At 45.4% G+C, this 20,144-nt stretch overlaps 1 protein-coding gene across 3 annotated transcripts in view; it reads right to left on the bottom strand.

Moving 5' to 3' along the window:
* Nucleotides 1–20,144, bottom strand: part of Ntan1 (N-terminal amidohydrolase 1) — a 121,256-nt gene that overhangs the window by 45,862 nt on the left and 55,250 nt on the right. For all 3 annotated transcript variants that reach the window (XM_089731093.1, XM_028172110.2, XM_089731094.1), the window contains one exon: nt 8,889–8,940. The gene's annotated coding sequence lies outside the window, so the exon portion shown is untranslated. The remainder of the gene's footprint in view (nt 1–8,888; nt 8,941–20,144) is intronic.

The raw sequence follows: 20,144 nt of genomic DNA, 5'->3' as shown, positions 1-20,144 counted from the left end.
AAAAGCCTTTACTACCAAATTCATTTAATTATACGGAAAAAAAAATCAATTAAAAAAATCAAGTAATCATAATGTCAACATTCTAGTGAGTAAAGTTTATATACAGCGTAAATAAGCAACATGATCTATTGATTTTATACTCTTCAATATGAGTCGTTTTCTTACACACCCGACCCAGTTGACGAGGCAACGCGAAGCCACCGTCATCCTAAATACGTCCAATCAGATCCTCCTAAGCCACTCTCGGTGCTTTTAGGCAATCCAACCACCGATTGTCGATCTTAATTCGCTCATGGACATAATCCACTAAGTTTCTAGCCGGATCCTCTCAGTGGTTGGCAATACCGATCCGGTGGTAGATTCAGCGAAGCACTGCTCTTGCTAAGGTTAATGTTAGCAAGTGCTCCCAGGTTGATCTCCCAGCCCGCGAAGCTCACGCGTTGTTGGAATAGCCCCTTAGGCTGCCAACGAATAAACAGCTATGAGTCTGAGGATCTTACATGATAACTCTAATCCAGCTAATACCACCAAGTCCAACCAACTCATAATTGAAACAGAAGACTTCAGCAAAACGTTTTTAATTCCTAGTACTTCACATTTAACAACGTACAATAAATACAGTCTCTTGTTTAAATCAAGTGATCACGTCTTATGAATGTAACAGAAAAACAATTCTCCATCTCGCTCTCGCTTACCGTGACATAGCATTGAGCGACCGTAACGAGGCTAATCAAGATAAACGTTACGAGAACAAAATTAATCGTGTTCAGTACGCGTCATAATCAATTGGGTACGACAATACTAATTCCATCTTAAACAAAGACATAATTTTAAATCGTAATTAAACAACGTGTGGTAATCATCTACTTATTACACGTTAGGTTTTCTTCGAAGTATTTTATTTTATTTGTTAAAAGATCAGTCGTCTTTACAAACAGTATTAATGTTAACAACAAACTATCGTTTTTTCTTAATAGAGAAGATGGTTGGCGCTTACTTAACAGCTGGGATTTTCTTATCGTAAAGATAAAAACTCAAGTGTAACAAACTGCCTGAGACTTTATTGATTCGTTTTGATTTAAATGAAATAAATTGACGTCAGTTAGCAGAAAGGGCAAAAGGTAAAGGCAAAAGACCGAAAGGAATTGAGTGCATTTGAAGAGACCTGAATTCAACATTGGGTGGATACGGGTTGAAAAAGACAGAGTTAGCACAATATTCAAATGACGACCAAAAATTGGTTAGCTCACTGAGTCTCTCGCCGGATCTTCTCAGTGGGTCGCGTTTCCGATCCGGTGGTAGATTCTGCGAAGCACTACTCTTGCTAGGGCCAGTGTTAGCAACACTCCCGGTTTGAGCCCCGTGAGCTCACCTACACATCAAAGATAAGCTGAAATAGCCTCAGTATCTATTCGAAAATTCTAAAACAGTATAATGGCAGCAAAACAAACTATCGATGCAACTCGTTTCAAAAAGTTACGATATATCAGTGAATCCATGTTTCAAACTTAAAGACACATCAGACAATTTACTTTTACATAAATTATTAGATGCTCGGTTGTAATAAGCACAGTATAATAAGAGCATGAAGTTGTTCGCGATTATATCATCACATGTTTTAGCATACAGATAATCATTATTTTATAAATAAGCCCTTGTGTGTGTTATTATAAAGGTGCACAGAAATTTGTATTAACGTTGTAATACGTATAGTTCGTATTTAATTTAGCCTCAAACAACTATCTTATTCATGCATAGACGTTTGTTTGAACAGTTTTAGGAAACAAGGCGATCCGGTGGTAGATTCTGCGAAGCACGGACCTTGCTAGGGTTAGGGTTAGCAACGTCATCAGGTTTGAGCCCCGTGAGCTCACCTACTTGTTAGGTTACGCTGACATAGCTTCTCAAGGCTTATAGATAAGCTTAGGCAGAAAAAAAGGAAACATTATTTAAGATTTTTTTTTTTAATAAAAAATAAAACCGACTTTAACAGCATAAAAAGAGAATATCATTAATGTAGTCGATGAAAATTAAAAATGCGTTATTAAGGATAACTCAAATACTACTGGTTGGAACTTGATAAGACTTAAAAGCGTCCACATCAAATAAATAAAAAAAGAATCATTTAAAATCGGTTCAACTACAAAATGTAGTAGTAGGTTTGAAGTTACACACAAAAAATAAAAAATTGAATTGAAAACATCCTTTTCCTAAAGTCGGTTAACATAACAAAATCCCCACACAACGTGGTCTCGCCTTGTCGCGGCGGTGGGGCTTAAGCGTGCACCCCGATATCGTGGAGCAGCGTTGTCTGCACAGGGGTGCCGCGAACTAAGAAGACTGCACACAGTGTTCCTTTTTCCCACCTTTGCTGGACAAAGGGTGCGTGAAGCGGGAGAGGGCTCCCTTCTGGAGACCTCTTGGATGCTAGGCCATGTCCCCGGCAGCCCTTTGGCTGTTAAAGGGGAAGGCCCTCCAGAGGAGGGTACCGGCACGCCGGCGTGGTCACGCCGTGGTCAGACGTGTGGGTCTGTCAGTAATGGTAGACCCCACGTGGATGAGAAGTGAACCGGAGGGCACTCCCTTCCGGTCGCTGGTTGCCATGTCCCCGGCTGCCTCTTGGCAGCTAAAGGGGAAGGCCCTCCAGAGGGGGGTACCGGTTTACCGGCGTGGCTTCGAAGAAGCATACCGTAATCCCTACCGAGTAGGGGACGGGGGCCGCTGCCTAGCAGGGGCCGCGAGGATGCGAACCTCTATAAAAAATGCCCTAATCCTAAGCCTGTGACGTGCCCGGTGATGGGATGAGTGGCTGGAGGGAGTCCAGTCGTGAGGGCCGTCCCAGGGGACCGACCCCTGGTTAAATATCAAAGGAAAAAATTAATGATGGCAAAGTTTGTAAAAAATTTACCCCAGGAGGGTACCACCTTAGGTGGAGAATCCCTCCGTGCTTCCACCTTGGTGGAAGCATGCAGCCCCGCGTATTCTGGGGGGGGCAAAGCTTGCCATGACGAAGGGGGCTGTATGACGGGCAGCGGAAAACCCGTCGAACAGAGACACGCCAGCGCTGACTTGACGCACTCTGGGCTCGTCAGTGACAGCGAGGCGGCTGGCTCGAAAGAGACAACCGCCAAAAAGATAAGGCGGAAAAGGAAGACCCAGCGAGTTTCCTCACGCGAGGGGGGAGGGGAGCCAACGTCATCCTCTGGCGCAGATGCCCCGCCGGAGAAGGTACTGGTAGTCTCCGATGCGGCCTCTGCTGCGGAGGAGATGCCGCCCCCGAAAGGAAGACCCGCCCGGAGGAGGGGCGCACCGTCACCGGCGCAGTCATCGGCGTCGATGTCTGTCGCCTCACTGGACGGGCGAACGACAGAGGAGGAAGAAGGCGGCCTTCAGGACCCTGCCTTGGTCATAGACAGGGCCATGAGGACCGTCAAATCATATGCGGCCAACGGCACTAAGACCAAAGCCGCTGGCCGTAAACTGCGAGAGGTGGTCTCGCAGGTCTCGAAGGTTCTGCCTTCGGTTGCTTCCGCCAATGACCAGGTGGTACAGCTGATGGCGGAAAATTCGAGGCTTCGAGCACTACTTCAAGCCCAACAGCAGCCTGATGATGAGGCTGCTGCTTCGAAGAGGACAGCGACAGCGACGGCGTCACCTGCGGTACCCCGGGCCACTGGGTTGCGGACTCCTCCGGCTCCTGTACCGATGGCGACGTCGTGTATCACTGGGGCCCCTCGGAGCCGCCGTTCCCCAGCGCTGACTGGCGACAGTTGGCCTGTGCTGCCACCACCGCGCGTGGCAGAGCAGCGTCCACGTCTCCCATCGCCGCGCACTAGGGAGATGACCGCTACCAAGAGGCAGCAGGCATTCGTGGGGCCACGGGAGCTGGCTGGAAACTTCAGCCTGGACGAGGTCATCACTCGCACCGTCCAGGTTGTATTGGAAAGGCTGGACGGCAGGCTGGCGGCCCTCGAGGCGCAACTCATTGCCCCGGCTGACGCACGGCGACCGGCACATGCAGCAGTGTTGGGTGCTCCAGCCGCCCACCCCGCCCCCGTACGGACTCCAGCCACTAGGTTGGGCCCGGGACGGGATAGAACAAAGCGGGGGGGCGGCGCCAACGCGAAACGCCCATCGCAAGCACCCCAGCCCCGTCCGCTGCCTTCGCCCCCATCCAACATGGACGAGGGGTGGAACGTGGTGGCCCGGCGGGGTGCCAAGAAGGTCCCACTGGCATCTCCACAAGTGGGTGAAGCGCCGGCGGCCACGGCGGCTCAGGCTCCTCCCCAACAGGGTCGAGCGCCTGTAGCCGCCAAAAAGAAAAACAAGAAAACAAAGAAGCCACCGCGCGCGCCGCGGTCGGCGGCAGTGGTCCTAACGCTGCTGCCGGCTGCCAAAGCCAAGGGCATGACATACGGAGATGTCATTGCTCGGGCGCGCGCGGCAGTCGATCTGAATGAGATCGGGGCGGGGGAGGGTCTCCGCTCTAGGCAGACAGCCAATGGGGCCAAACTGCTAGAGTGTTCCGGTGCCGATAGTCCCGGCATCGCAGAGCGTCTGGCCGCAAGGCTCCGCGCGGTCCTGCCTGAAGAGGAGGTGCGGGTGCATAGGCCGGTCAAGATGGCCGAATTGAAAGTGACCGGCCTGGACGAATGCACCACCAGGGATGAGGTGGCGGCGGCCGTCGCTTCCCAGGGCAACTGTGCCCTGCAGAATATAACCGTAGGCGAGCTGCGTCCCGGTTATAGCGGGGCCAGCTCCGTGTGGGTACGTTGCCCGGTGGAGGCGGCCTTCGCCCTGGCTGCTCCTCCGCCCGGGAGACCTTTGGGGGATCCGGGTAGGTTGCGCGTGGGCTGGATAGCAGCCCACGTGCACCTGCTAGAACCACGCGCCTGGCGGTGCCTAAAGTGCTTCAGCACTGGGCACTGCCTCGCCAGGTGCGTAAGTGCGGTTGACCGCAGCGGACTGTGTTTCCGCTGTGGTCAGCCTGGACACAAGGCGGCCGTGTGCTCGGCTGCGCCGCATTGCTTATTGTGTGCGGCGGCCGGACGCAGGGCTGACCACCGGACCGGGGGCAAGGCATGCCCCCCAGCCGGCAAAAACGCAATCAGAAATTGGCGCCGCCAAGCTAAGCGGCGCCAAAAGAAGCTGTCGGCCGGGGGAGCACCGGCCGGCACTTTGGCCCACGCTGAGGCGTTCGCGCCCGATAGCGGGGACAATGGAGTAAGGGAGGGGGCGATGGATGTGGTCCAGTCTTAATGGATCACACCTATCGCTTCCTCCAAGGAAACTTGAACCACTCCGCCGGGGCTCAGGACATGCTGCTCCAGACTATGGCGGAGTGGTCAATTGACGTGGCTGTGGTCGCCGAGCCGTACTTCGTTCCCCTAGCAGACGACTGCTGGTTTGGGGACGTTGATGGCTTGGCGGCCATACATATAAGAAGATCCGCGATGATTCCCCCCTGGCGATGGTGACCAGGGGTCCCGGGATCGTCGCGGTACAATTAGAAAATACCGTCGTGATCGGGGTGTACTTCTCTCCGAATCGGCCTACCGTCGAGTTCGAGCGGTTCCTGGACGGGCTAGAGGTGATCGCTCGTCACCTCTCTCCCCGTTCCGTGATACTGGCGGGGGACTTCAATGCGAAGTCTGTCGCTTGGGGTTCCCCATCTACGGACGCTCGTGGTAGGCTGTTGGAGGAGTGGGCGGTCGCGGCCGATCTCTGTATCGTTAACAGGGGCTCAGTCGCGACATGCGTGCGGTGGACAGGAGAGTCTATTGTGGACTTGACGTTCGCGAGCTCGTCCGTCGCACAGCGCATCCTCGGCTGGGGCGTGGTGGTGGGGGCGGAATCGTTGTCAGATCACCGGTATATCCGGTTCGATCTTTCCGCTCCCACGCCAACACCGGCCGCAGGCGCTCGCGGGGTTAACCCCCGCGGAGTGCATCCCGGTCATTCCCTAGGTGGGCATTGAAGCTCCTGAAGAAGGAGCTCCTGGTGGAGGCCTCTATGGTGGCGGCGTGGACGCCCACGCGCCCACACCCTTTCGACGTGGAGGCCGAGGCCGAATGGTTCCGCGGCGCGATGCACCGCATATGCGATGCCTCAATGCCCCGGGTCGGCTCTCGGCATTGCGGACGGCGGCAGTCTCCCTGGTGGTCGCCTGAAATTGCGAGACTGCGCGCGGTCTCCATTCGGGCGAGCCGCCAATGCGCTAGACACCGCCGTCGCCGCCACCTGCGGCGCGACGACCCCGTCGCGTTTGCGGAGGAGGAAACCCGGCTGCACGGCGAATATCGCGCTGCGAAGGACGCCCTGCGGCTGGCCATCAGGCGGGCCAAGGAGCAGAACATGGAGAGACTCTTGGAGGCGCTCGAAGCGGATCCATGGGGGAGCCCGTACAGGTTGGTGCGCGGCAAGCTGCGCCCGTGGGCCCCCCCTATGACTGAGCGACTCCAGCCTCAACAGCTGCGGGACATCGTTTCGGCGTTGTTCCCGCAGGAGCGGGAGGGTTTTGTTCCCCCCGCTATGGGTGAGCCGTCGGACGCCATCGACGGTGAAGCCCCTGCTGAGGTGCCCCGTATTACTGGGGCAGAGCTCCGTGTGGCGGTTCTAAGGATGACTGCAAAGGACACGGCCCCCGGCCCGGACGGAGTCCATGGCCGGGTGCTGGCCTTGGCCCTCGATGCCCTAGGGGACCGGCTCCTGGAGCTATTTAATAGTTGCCTGGAGTCGGGACGGTTCCCGTTGCTCTGGCGGACGGGCAGACTTGTGTTGTTGCGGAAGGAGGGGCGCCCGGTGGATACAGCCGCCGGGTATCGTCCTATCGTACTGCTGGACGAGGCGGGAAAATTGCTGGAGCGTATTCTGGCTGCCCGCATCGTTCAGCACCTGGTCGGGGTTGGACCTGACCTGTCGGCGGAGCAGTTCGGCTTCCGGGAGGGCCGTTCGACCGTGGATGCAATACTTCGGGTGCGGGCCCTCTCGGAAGAGGCTGTCTCACGGGGTGGGGTGGCGCTGGCGGTGTCTCTTGACATCGCCAACGCATTTAACACCCTGCCCTGGTCCGTGATAGGGGGGGCACTGGAGAGGCATGGAGTGCCCCTCTACCTCCGCCGGCTGGTTGGCTCCTATTTGGAGGCCAGGTCGGTCGAATGTACCGGGTACGGTGGGACCCTTCACCGTTTTCCGGTCGTGCGGGGTGTTCCGCAGGGGTCGGTTCTCGGACCCCTCTTGTGGAACATCGGGTACGACTGGGTGCTGAGGGGTGCCCTCCTCCCGGGCCTCCGCGTTATTTGTTACGCGGACGACACGTTGGTCGTGGCCCGGGGGGATGATTATAGAGAGTCTGCCCGTCTCGCCACAGCGGGGGTGGCCCTCGTTGTCGGGAGGATAAGGAGACTGGGCCTCGACGTGGCGCTCAGTAAATCCGAGGCCTTGTGGTTTCACGGGCCACGGAGAGCGCCACCTGTCGACGCCCACATCGTGGTTGGAGGCGTCCGAATAGGGGTCGGGGTGCAGTTGAGGTACCTCGGCCTCGTGTTGGACAGCCGGTGGGCTTTTCGTGCTCACTTTGCGGAGCTGGTCCCCCGATTGATGAGGACAGCCGGTTCTTTGAGCCGACTGCTCCCGAATATCGGGGGGCCGGATCAGGCTGTGCGCCGCCTCTACGCAGGGGTGGTGCGATCGATGGCCCTGTACGGTGCGCCTGTATGGGCTGAGCCACGCAACCGGGCCGCTATGGCTCGGTTCCTGCGCCGGCCGCAGCGCACCGTTGCTATCAGGGTCATCCGTGGATATCGCACCGTCTCCTTCGAGGCGGCGTGTGTGTTGGCGGGGACGCCGCCATGGGAGCTGGAGGCGGAGTCGCTCGCTGCCGACTATCGGTGGCGCAGCGAGCTTCGTGCTCTGGGCGTGGTGCGTCCCTCCAAAAGTGAGCTGCGGGCGCGGAAGGCCCATTCTCGGCGGTCCGTGCTCGAATCGTGGTCGAGGCGGTTGGCCAACCCCACGTGGGGTCTACGGACCGTTGAGGCGGTTTACCCAGTCTTTGATGACTGGGTGAATCGTGGCCGAGGACGCCTCACCTTCCGTCTGGTGCAGGTGCTGACTGGGCACGGATGCTTCGGAAAGTATCTGCACCGGATAGGAGCTGAGCCGACGACGAGGTGCCACCATTGTGGACACGACCTGGACACGGCGGAGCATACGCTCGCTGTCTGCCCCGCTTGGGAGGTGCAGCGCCGTGTCCTGGTCGCAAAGATAGGACCGGACTTGTCGCTGCCTGGCGTCGTGGCGTCGATGCTTGGCGGTGACGAGTCCTGGAAGGCTATGCTCGACTTCTGCGAGTGCACCATCTCGCAGAAGGAGGCGGCGGGGCGAGTGAGGCAAAGCTCTCCTCACTACGCAGAAACCCGCCGCCGCCGAGCAGGGGGTCGGGACCGGGGTCTCGTCCGTAACCCGGCCCCCTAAGAGCTTCGGGCTCCACCCGTTTTGTGCGGGGAGGAGCTTAGGCGTGGGGCGGCGTGGTAGGTCGCGTTCCCCCGACCGCTCCGGGGGAAGGTGTAGCGCGGCGCTATCAATCGGGCTCTTGGCCCGTCGACCGAGGGAACCGGCGGTCATGTTGCTGGCGGCCGCCGGTCCGGCGTCTGGGGGACGGCGGGATGGATGTAATGTGCTCTGCGTAAACCCTGTCCCGCCGTCTCAATAACTCCGACTGGGTTCCCACCCGGTCCGGGGTAGGGCGCCGGCTGTGAGCGGCAGGAGTTTTTAGTGAGGTTCGACTCCCACATACCCCACCTGCCGTGCGGGTGGGGATACGGCGATTTTCTCCTGTGGAAAAAAAAAAAAAAAAAAAAAAACATAACAAAATCAATGAAAGAACTTACATTTATCCTATGTTTTACGCAGAATGACGAGTCAAACGACGCGTGTTCGAATCTGAAAGAAAACAAATACGTATGCTTTATGTTATGTTATACAAAACACGTGCATGTAGATAGGGTGACCAAAGAGGCGATCTTAGTTAGATCTTAGTTTGATCTAATAAATTAGATCAATTAGATGTAATATTGACATATATATTGATATATTGATTGATAAATGATAGGTTTGTGTTCTTAATTCTTCTTTCCTTTTGCGGGCCTACTGGAAGAGATTTCAGCATGAAATAAGTAGTGCCCTTGTACTCTGTATCCTTATTGACGTGTCTTTTCTAACAGCTGTGTGTACAAAATATATTAAATAAAAAAAATAAAAAAAATTGACATATAAATAAAATTGATAAACGAAAACAATTAGATGTAACTTTGTCTTAAAAAAACGACATACATATTTCAGTTCAAGAATTCATATTGTGAGAGCAAAAAATAAGTAACGTTAGGCACTTGTGTTATCAGACCACTGATGTGAAAACTCGTAAATTAAACCCTCAAAATAAACTAAAGCATGAGTGTATTGCAAAAAAAAAAAAACAACTCGAGTCGGTCTTCAATTCCGAGAAACGAGATAAGCCGGTGTTATTGGTGACGAAAAAACCGCAAAGCAATCCAAATTCGATCTCATAGTGAACTTTGTTTGTTGTTGTTTGGAATGAATATGTTAGAGGAAGTCTGAAAGGGGCACCTGTGACAGAAAAGCTGAGAAGTGCGCGTTTGGGATGGTATGGACATGTGATGAGACGTAATGAAAATGAGGTTAATAAGAAAATGTTAACAATGAATGTGGAAGGATATAGAGGAAGAGATAGACCTAAGAAGAAATGGATGGATTGCGTGAAAGACGATATTGGTAAGAGGGGAGTGAGCGAAGAAATGGTATATGATAGAAGAGTATGGAAGGAGAAAACATATTGCGCCGACCCCAGGTAACTGGGAGAAGGGCAGGATAATGATGATGAGTGAACTTTGTTCATATCGACGTGAATATGTACATAAACGAATGTTACCAAGGTTTCATTGATTAACAGTTACATTATGTATATTCAATACGGTGAACACTTTCAATCAATAACAGGATCGTTTATTTAAAAACAACCAGAAACTTTTCTTCAAATTCCAAAAACAACATTACCGTACAAAACATATTCAATCAGAAGATCGCAAACGTATAGAACACGAATGAGCAAACTAACATAGAAATTTTTTTACTATTGCCTTCAGACATCATCTTCAATTGACATCAACAATGCGAGGGGAAAGATGCCCTTGGCATTTGAAAACTAATCTGAAGACAGTCGTGGCGCTTAGATAACACCGCGGAGATGAGTTCATTGAATAGCCTTATGGTACACAGCAGGACAAATCATTGGCGATATGGATTAGCGCAGCAGTTCCGGGCTATGACGTAATGCTAGGCATTGGAATTTTAAAAGAGAGATAACAAATGAACTTAAGCAATAAGCTTTTTTTTAATGCCAGTGTTAGTAAAAGACGACACAGTTTCATATCACTTGTGGTTGCCGATAATTTGAGACAAGCCACTGCCTACGGCTTAATTACAGCAACTCCGCACAGAATATCTGACAAACCCACAGAAGTTTTCTCGCACTAAAACTGTATAATCTCAAAACTTACTAATTTTAAAGGAGAGTGTTTAAAACATGTAATATTTTTAATATTAATCATCTTTGCAACATTTTATTTTTATTTTTTACCAGTGACATTATCTGTCTTTTAAAGTAAGATAAAATTATGTATTAATTTTGTTAATAGTAGTTAAAACATAGGTAAACTAAAAACACTAAAACTAAAACGAAACTACGCTCTTTTGACAGTATTTCTGAGAAAAATACTGGCGATACCAAATGTTTACGCATATTAACTCAATTTCGAATATTTTTGGAAATTGTACACTTTTAATCTTTTAATGCGAAAAGGCGCTATAATTATGTATGTACATATTTGTGTAGATAAATTTGAGAGAGCATATCGACGCTTGAAAGGCAAACGTGACTAAGCGACAATGCGTGAACTTTACAGTAGACTAATTTAAAGTTGTAATACCAGAAAAAAAAAATTATTTTAACGAATCTAGCTGTGGTAGAATCTAGCTAGTAGCTGTAGGATTGAAATGATTTTAATAGACCTAGAAATATTTTTTTTTTGCGCATTGAATATGGTTATTGCCTATCGTTTATGTACAAAGCAGTTATTGTCGCTTAGTCACGTTTGCCTTTCAAGCGTCGAATTATTAAGCTCTTTGTTTGTATTTAAAAAATCGTAATATTTTTTTTATTGCTTAGATGCTTGGACGAGCTCACAGCCCACCTGGTGTTAAATGGTTACTGGAGCCCATAGACATTTACAACCCACCCACCTTGAGATATAAGTTGTAAGGTCTCAGTATAGTTACAACGGCTGCCCCACCCTTCAAGCCGAAACGCGTTACTGCTTCACGGCAGAAATAGGCGGGGTGGTGGTACCTACCCGTGCGGACTCACATGAGGTCCTACCACCGGTAAAAGATAACCAGTAAAACATATAGGATGCAATCGATTACTGTTCAAATCTGACAGTTGGTTAACTAAAACTAGCGACTGTATATTATTAAGGAAAACGTTATGTTCCACTATGGCAACATTAATACAGGTCAACACACAAAACAATTTAGTGAAAGTCCGAACTAATACGTACAGCATTGTAGATGTAAGAACACACTTCAAATCAACACGGTTCATTGAGTAATTACGAACTAGAAAAAAAAAATACATACACGTGATCTAGAAAATGTAAAAAACAAAAACTGTAATCTTCTATCAATACAACACGAACATGTTATCTATATATTAATACGTGAAGCAAAAACTTTGTATCCCTTTTTACGAAAATTGCGCGGACGGAGGAGTATAAAATTTCCCACACTTATAGAGGATATAGAGAAAGAGTGCACAATGCTCATTTTTTTTTTAAAATAATGCATAAAAAGGTACATTAAATCAATAAAGAAAACATTACACACACTGCCATGTATTTGACACACACACATATGTATAATATATACTCTTTGTTTTTTTGTCAAACTTTAGTTTGTCAAAAACTGTGGTCAAATTGAAAATAGCTTAATACTGTTTATCTTTAATATTATTTGTCTATAGTGTAGTCTTAGTGAAATCTGTGATTATAGAAGTATAATAGTCTTTTTTTTTTTTTTTTTTATTGCTTAGATGTGTGGACGAGCTCACAGCCCACCTGGTGTTAAGTGGTTACTGGAGCCCATAGACATCCACAACGTAAATGCGCCACCCACCTTGAGATACAAGTTCTAAAGTTTCCCATATAGTTACAACGGCTGCCCCACCCTTCAAACCGAAACGCATTACTGCTTCACGGCAGAAATAGGCAGGGTGGTGGTACCCACCCGCGCGGACTCACAAGAGGTCCTACCACCAGTAATTACGCAAATTATAATTTTGCGGGTTTCATTTTTATTACACGATGTTATTCCTTCACCGTGGAAGTCAATCGTGAACATTTGTTGAGTACGTATTTCATTAGAACAATTGGTACCCGCCTGCGGGATTCGAACGCCGGTGCATCGCTCAACACGAATGCACCGGACGTCTTATCCGTTAGGCCACGACGACTTCAAAGTCTTTGTCAATATAACCATAATAATGTTCAAATTTATAATTCCAATTAATTATAGTCGAATTTCGACTACTGCGGTACCCTCTAGTATTCTTTAATATCCCACGATACGGTTCACTCAGAACATGTACTTACGTAATTTAACTTTGGCACAGAAAGAATTAATTTTTCGATTATATTTCAAAGTTACGTTTTTGCTCATTACCATAGCCCGTTGATGTCAAAACGCGCAACGATGATTGGTTTATGTTAATTGCGAATATTTAATAAGTTTAAAATAGAAAGTCATGTTGCGTAACACCGAGAGAAATGTACGAACAGCGCTCATAACGGTTAGATATTGAATAGATCATTAGCAATAAATGAGACAATATTGTCGATCCGACCAGCGCTGTAGTCAGTCACCTTCGCTATCTCGGTTCTTGAGGCTATTAATCATACGTCGGTGGCGTACGCGCGGACGTAAAACACACAGATAAAATGCACCGATCGTAAACATTGCATCACGTTCTGGGATACAGACAGTGGATGCGTTGTTTTTTTTAATTTTTTTTATTGCACATATTTGAACCTCTCAAAATTTCGAACGCCATTTCATAGGGCAATCTCAAAATAGTTCAGTCGAGGTATGAATAATAATCCATAGTAATAGCTCTGCGTGCCTTACGTTTTCGCATCCATACCAACTAAGCCTATTTCGACTGAATTCCGTATAAAAAAAGTCTGAACCTTAAGAAAGAATTAAGGATACCTTTCATAACACGCCCCAACGTCAAACGCGTATTAAATGTAGATCGCGCGGGCGAAGCTGTACGCGGACGATCAGTGTTATTCCAATTTTTGATCAGAGAACATTAAAGAATGATAAACTAAAAACGAAAACAACGGACAATAGCCCACTTTCCTATCTCATAAGAGTCATGAGAGGCGTCGCCGGCGCGCTCTAAAGGAATTCCACCGCACGACGTCGTTGCAACATTCAGATAAACGTAATAATAATATATAAAAAAAGGTTTATTAACGAACGCATTCAATTGTGAATTCATGGCGGCCACTCGTGATGTCATTTAGCGCTTAATTTGATAGCGTATCATGAACGAGACAAGGAAACAGATGAGCTTTCGATGGAATTGACCGAGCATGTTTAATCGGTACGACTCACCGTGACCGACAGCATCACGCGGTGACGACAATATAACTTTATTATATTATGTCATTGACATTATTTTGTTTCATTAGAAGGTTTTAAGCAAAAGAAAATAAAAAGATAATATCTAAAGCTATAGCCACTCACGAAGATCTCGTCGTTCCGCGAAATGCTAAATTTTCGAACACAAGGTGCGCTATGAGACTCGTGCGACTATTATATCCGTACGTACGTACACACACGCCTTTAGGAACAATGTCTTCACAGTCCCGTTGTAGATGTTAAATATTTAAAACGACTTTAGAATTCTTCTTCGTTTCGTTTTTTTTTTTGTTAAATAATTGCCGTAAGGTCCATAAAAGGAAGTCTCTTTACGGTAGGTGATATATTCGAGCGATAAAACCTCTCCGGAAAGGAAACGTTTTATCTGTGCTTCCGTGCTTTCATATGTCAAACTTCGGAATCGATTGATCCACGTTGTATTGAAACGTCACTAGTGATAACATCTGACAATCGTTAGGGTTTCTATGCCGGTTTAGAGTCACTACTCACTACAGGCCCAGAGCTCAAGTACATTAGTTATTCAATTATGCAGACTCTAACTATCAGATGGCCGCTTCGACCGAGCTCTCAAGCTATTTCCCTCGATGACGCTCGTGAAAGACGTATAACAATGTGCATTCACATTAAAATGTGACACGATAATATTCAAGAATATGAATTTAGCATTAACAATATAAGTAAGGTCGAACACCTTATACGAGAAACGTAAATGTGCATTATGAGTCATCAGCATCTTAGGCCTTACAACCCAGGGTGGGCCTTAGCCTGGTCCAATATGTCTCTCCGGACTGCTCTGTTCAGGGATTTCTCCTTCCAGTTCCTGACACCGATAGCTTTGAGGTCATGCTCCACGCCATCTAACCATCAGAGTTTGGGTCTGCCACGATTTCTGCGGCCCTCTGGTTTGCCACAGAGCAGTTGTCTTGGCATTCTGGTCTGCTCCATTCGAACCACATGTCCTGCCCGTCGTAGGCGTCCAATTTTTATTTGATTTCGTGCATTATGAATGCCTTATACAAATTCGTGATCTATCAATAAGAGAATACGCTTCGTACTGTTAGAAGTGAGAAGGCCGAACTCTTTTAAAAATAAAAAAAGATTTATTCGACACTACACAATATTTATAATGAATAACTAATTATAATAAAAGAATTTAGAGATAGTGAGGAAAATTGGTAAACGTCTCACTTCAATGAATATCTGACCCGAACTGAGACTGTATGTTCTCATGAAATCACTGTGAGAGGGCTTATGATGAGTAAGGTGTTTGGTAAGCATTAATCGGTACAGGCTAGGGATATAACAGTACGAACGTCGTGCCGGGAACGAAAAGGGTGTTAGAACCTTCGCGATATTCTTGTTCGGTTCGAATGAAGGCTAGTTACGCGCTCGCGTTTTCGAATGATGGACGACCGTAGCGGATTGACGAGCACGCCGAGCGCCGACCGGCGTTCCGACTTCCAATAACCGCGGACCCCTTTATCCCGTTCAACGAAGAGTCAAAGTTGTGAGACGTGTGGACTACCTTCGCATTGAAGTCGACGCGACAAGTCCGTGCCGATCGTATCGGCCGCCATCATAAATAACACCGCCACCGCTAGTTAGTACATATTCATTGCTTTATCGTTTTCGTCGAAGTGAAGATCGAAGCGTTGCGATATAATTCAGATGCAAATTTCAGTTTTTTTCTCTCTCTTGTAATTTATCTTGTATTTTTAATCTAGATGTGTGAACGTCGTGGTTTATTCGACTTAAAGAGTCACGAAGAGGAAACAAAATTTTATGATGTTTTCGAGATATCGAAGCTATAAAAGTGAAAAGTAACACACGACCACCTGTATTGATGTACGAAATCGTTCCACGAATGAACGGGGAAACGGTGCCAAATTGTTTGCATACAATTGTATTCAATTTATGTGTAGATTTTCGAATAAAGCTTATACGTTACACAGAGTGCGAGGCGAATTAGAGCTGAACCTCAACTGCATCTGGTTTTTTGGAACGAAGTTCCTTATGGGACGATGCGGAGGGGTACCCTAACCGGGAAAAAACGTCCGTAACGTAAGATTTAACAGTGTCTAATGTATAGTCTACGTGATGACGGTTATTATTATTTCTATGATAGAACATAATTAGGCTTAGTTATTATAACATTATCTATATATTAATATGTGAAGCAAAAACTTTGTATCCCTTTTTACGAAAATTGCGAGGACGGAGGAGTATGAAATTTTCCACACTTATAGAGAATATAAAGAAGAAGTGCACTATGCTAATTTTTTTTTTAAATTATGCATAAAAGATACAGTAAATCAATAAAGAAAACATTACACATACTACACATATCATGTATGTGACGCACACACGCATGCATACTATTTATTGTCAAACTTTTGTTTTTGACGTCTGTCAAATTGAGAATAGATTAAATATTGTTTGTCTTTGATAATATTTTTTTATAGTGTAGCCTTGGCGAAATTTGTGATTATAGAAGTTTAAAATACAATCATAATAGTATACAAACTTACAATTCCAATTAATTATAGTCGAATTTCGACTACTACGGGACCCCTAGTTCATATAAATAGCTGTTTCTTTGTATATTATTATTATACATTTTTTATAAATCATTGTGAAAAAAAAAAAGTTGATAACTTTGTAAAGTAGCTTTTTTTTATCAATAAAAAAATCATAATAAAAAATGTATACCTGAATAATTATTTTCTTAATACCTCGAATAGACCTTAAAATTAATATTTTTATAATAAGGAACTTTGTTCCTATCCGGTGTCCCACGACACCACACATCTTTTTTTCGAGGTATAACAGCGATGGTAACTATTTAGGAGTATCTGGGATATTCTACCGTATGTTCCATGGAGATCACTCTGAATAGTTATATTAAACTTTATTGTACAACAATACAAAAACAAAAGCAAACCATTCAGAAATAAAAAGTGCAATTAGCGGTCCTATCGCCAAGAGCGATCTCTTACAAATGACAAATAAAAAAAAAGGTGGGAAATAATTATGTAACGAGACAAATTAAGAAGTTTAGATGGCTGGACGAGCTCACAGCCCACCTGGTGTTAAGTGGTTACCGGAGCCCATAGACATCTACAACGTAAATGCGCCACCCACTTTAAGATATAAGTTCTAAGGTATCAGTATAGTTACAACGGCTGCCTCACCCTTCAAAGCGAAATGAATTACTGCTTCACGGCGCAAATAGGCAGGGTGGTGGTACCTACCCGTGCGGACCTACAAGAGGTCCTACCGCCAGTAATTACGCAAATTATAATTTTGCGGATTTGATTTTTATTACACGATGTTATTCCTTCACTGTGGAAGTCAATCGTGAACATTTGTTGAGTACGCATTTCATTAGAAAAATTGGTACGCGCCTGCGGGATTCGAACATCGGTGCATCGCTACACACGAATGCACCGGACGTCTTATCCTTAAGGCCACGAGGACTTCAATGATAAATGATAATGATAAATGATAAATGGCTCTGAAATAAACTCTCCCAGTGCTTCCTGAACAGTATTACATGGCCGGATTCTAACAGATGCTTAGCGGTAGGTAGTGGATTGTACCACTTTCCATGAGATGAGACGTATGCTCTCCTTTACCTCCAAAGACATAAAAAAGGCTCGTTTTCAATTAAGATCACTTAAAAACCAATTAAAATCGATTTTAAGAAACTTTAAGATTGCTCAAAACAATTGAACCGGTACACAGTTATCGGGTACTGTATATGAGAACTATTACACAAAATCACATTCCTAACGAGGAGACCATTAACTGCATCGACACGGTCGCCAACGTTGCTGTAAGTACGACGTCATCGGAACCGTTATATCGTGTCCAATAAATTCAAGAACAAACGACAGCAATAAGGCACAGACTAAGTCGAGGCATCCATCTCCTGTCAGCCGACGGTGCGCCGCACAAAGAGCCGCCACGAGACGTCATACGCGAACCGACAAATGATAAATCAAATTCGGTAAATGCACCGATAGATCGAACACGTAAAATAAATAATAGTTAAAAAAAAAACTAACAAAATACGCATGATATCAGTAGTTATAAATATTTTATGAACAGATATGAATAGAAGGGTTATTTTGACAATATCCTGAAAAGCAACCCACGCTTTTTTTACAGTAAAATCATTTTTTCTTACACTATTTGTTAATTCATATTTATTAAAATTCATTTTCTATTTTTAAGTTGGATTTTCTATAAAACCGTATTTTGTTAGTTTTTTTAAACTATTATTTATTTTTCATTTTTTAGTTGAATTTAAATTTTTTCAATATTTTTTTAAATATTGAATTGTCATCGGTTTTTAATAAGTATACCAAATTTCGAGTTAATCCGAGTTTGAAGGGGGTCAAAATCATGTTCAAAGATTCCGTTACAAACATACATACGTCTGAAGCTAATAAAAGCGTTATTAATTATAGTGACCATCCCGTTGATACGATTTACATAATTCAAACCTCGGCCGAGAGATTGATGCCGGATCGGAAGATACCGTAGAACGGGCATAATATCCATTTGAGTTATTTATGAGCGAAACGTTATAAATTTATTAGATTCCCAAATAATTATACAATAAAACCTATAATTCTGGATATTTAGAATGATAAAGAATATCTTTGATTCAACTATTTATCTGAATTGGTTATAGTCTATATGGAGATAGATATAAAGATTAGATATAGAAGATATAAAAGCAACAGAAGAAATAATCGTACCTCGTAATCGGTTTTTATAGACAAGTGTACAAGTTCAAAGGAATAGCTGCATAGGAGATTGGAACACTGGATTAGATCAATCGTTCGGTGCAAGTGCACTAAGCCACTGAAAAACTTCATAAACCACATTACGCTCCGAATCTTTCGAAATAAGGTTACCTTTTCCCACTATTTTCCTTATCTGCTACTACGGGCATCTTAAACTTAAGATGACATAAAAATTCATGGCTCAAAAGCGCGGCAGATGCTCAAATAGCCGGATGCTCCTCATAATAAAGTACAAAACGACAAATGTCAAGAGTGCGAATGAAACATAATTATAATTGAAGACTTCCCGTCAAAGCGATCGAATTGAAACTTTAATTGATCAATCAGGCTTCATACTGGATTGAATAGCTCATGTCAATAAGTCACCGCATGCTATATTAATTCTTGATGGCGTCTTATGAATAAATTATATTAAGTTTCGGATATATAAAAAAGAATCGAAGAAAAATTTTACTGCTTAATAACAAAGTTATGTAATTAAGGTTTTTAGGCATGGTGGCTCTGGAAAAAATATTGATTATACAGTAGATTGGACCCACCTTGGCTTATGGGGTCACCAATCTCAACAAAAGCATTGTGACAACCCAGATTTGTCCCTATTCTATCCCTAGTCCCTATTCCCCCCAATCTACGGTACATTTATTGAAAATTAAAATTACTGTTGATAATTGTAACTAAACTTTGTAGTAAAAAACTGGATTTTTATTTAATTGTTGACTAACATACGCTACTTATAATTACTTATAACCGGGTAAAACCGAAAATAACAATTTTCGGCTAGAGTTTGTAGCATTTTTGCTAACTACCCTCATTCATCTATTGCTCTCTGTGTTACAAGGTAACAACAGTTTTATCAATCGTTATCAATTCTTCGACACAAATTACCGCAACTTATGCCAGAAACAAACACGACCTGTACTAGAATATCTATTATTTTTATCGATGGGGTGTAGGATGCAAATAATTACATTGTAATGTAGTTGCGACCATCGGAGATTTCAGAATTTTTTAAGTAACAATAATTTGATTTTCTTCTATTAAAGATAATACCCACAAGGTAAGCGTTCTCGCAATTTCAGATTTGTATATGTTTTGCTTAAGAGAATGCATAAAAGAAATTGCCAATCCACCGAAATAGAACGAAAATTCAACTTATTATCATCATCACTTAATACCAAGCTTTTCCAGATTACCCAAGCCCAAGCTTTTCCAGATTATTTAATCCCAAACAGTTCGACTGATGATAAAAATGGGGCAGGTATATTGTGATTACGTACGGGTCGGTACCATCAGGTTGGTGCCTTTGTTTGCTGCAAAACAATCATGTCTTACGGACTGAAGGGCGCAATAGCTGTTATAAAAAAATGAGACTTTGACATTTAATCTCGAGACGGGTGTACCAATTAACACAAAGTTAACCTCAAGGTCATACACCTGCCTACACCGTAACAAAAAACTGTTAATTTAAAATCAAACCCCAAGGCAAATAGTAACGGGCAAAGGAAAATAACGCGAAATCAACAACTGAACCGC

Source organism: Bombyx mandarina, chromosome 11 (genome assembly GCF_030267445.1).
Source record: "Bombyx mandarina strain Sakado chromosome 11, ASM3026744v2".
NCBI lineage: Eukaryota > Metazoa > Arthropoda > Insecta > Lepidoptera > Bombycidae > Bombyx > Bombyx mandarina.
This window is presented reverse-complemented; position numbering and strand designations above follow the sequence as displayed.